The sequence below is a fragment of the Capsicum annuum genome, chromosome 1 (assembly GCF_002878395.1).
Source record: "Capsicum annuum cultivar UCD-10X-F1 chromosome 1, UCD10Xv1.1, whole genome shotgun sequence".
Taxonomy (NCBI): Eukaryota; Viridiplantae; Streptophyta; class Magnoliopsida; order Solanales; family Solanaceae; genus Capsicum; species Capsicum annuum.
The window spans coordinates 95,772,696-95,773,886 of record NC_061111.1 but is presented as its reverse complement, the minus strand read 5'-3'; positions in this window follow the sequence as shown (position 1 = coordinate 95,773,886).

Here is a 1,191-nt window from a genome sequence, read left to right as displayed (position 1 = left end):
TTGGTAGTCCACCAATCCGTGTCGAGTAGAGTCTCTTTTAAGGGTGTGTACCATACCACACTCATAAGGGAGAGGCTACGAGGCATTTTGCAATGTTTCTCTTTTTTGTGTCCTTTTCTCAAGTTATAGAGTCTAAGTAACTAAATTCTCCTTTAATCCCTATTTTTTTGCTTTTCAGATCATGCCTCCTTGACGATCTGATGCTCACAGAAACTCCTCTATCCCACCTATGCAATGCCATTATGCTTTCATGGATAAGGAAATAGTAAAGGAAGATTTTCTTAGTGGCATTGTGTATGCTACAAGTGTATTTGCAGTCTGGGAGGACCTCAGGGAAAGGTTTGATAAGGTGAATCGCATGTGAGTTTATCAATTGCATAGAGAAATCAACATTATTTCCCAAGGTACTAATTCAATCTCAGTCTATTTTACAAAATTAAAAATCTTGTGGAGTAAATATGATGCTTTTGTTCCAAATTGTAGTTGTGAATATCTTAAATCAAAGGAGTATGTAGATTATTTGTATGAGTTGAGATCATTGCAATTTCTGAGTGGATTAAATGAGTCCTATGATCAGGACGTAGACGAATCCTGATGTTGTGACTAGTATGTTGAAACTCTTTTCCCATGATATGTACTGTTAACTTGATCAGGGGTTCACTCTATCTTATGTGACCTCTTTTGTGGCTGTGCATTTTGATTTTGGTCCTGAGTTTATTTCAGACCCTTTTTCTATTTCCACACCGGCAGGTGACTCTGTGATTTCTAGAGGAGTCTATAGGGGGTGTATGTATAATGATCTTTTAAGTCATTTTCTGCATTCTTGCTTATTTTCACCGATAGAGCTTCTCCATAGAGATCAGGAGACATGAGGGCAAGCCTATTTAAGGGCTGTCTTGGATGAGATTTTGGCCATTTTGTGCCTCCCCCTTAAGCTCCAAACCCTAATAGAGGGTAAAATCTCCAAAGAGATCTTGTAGGTTGATTGGAAGCTTGAACAACTTAGGAAAATGAATCTTGCTAAAAATTTAAAGTAAGGGTCCATCTAATTTGGTGTTGATTACTTGAAATTTTGAAAAAAAAAACTAAGGGTTTGAGACTTAGATTGATACCCAATTATGATTTATTCACTCAAATTAGTTGTGGGTTATAACTCCCTAAAGTCATGTGAGTAACGGGTTGTTCTTGGAA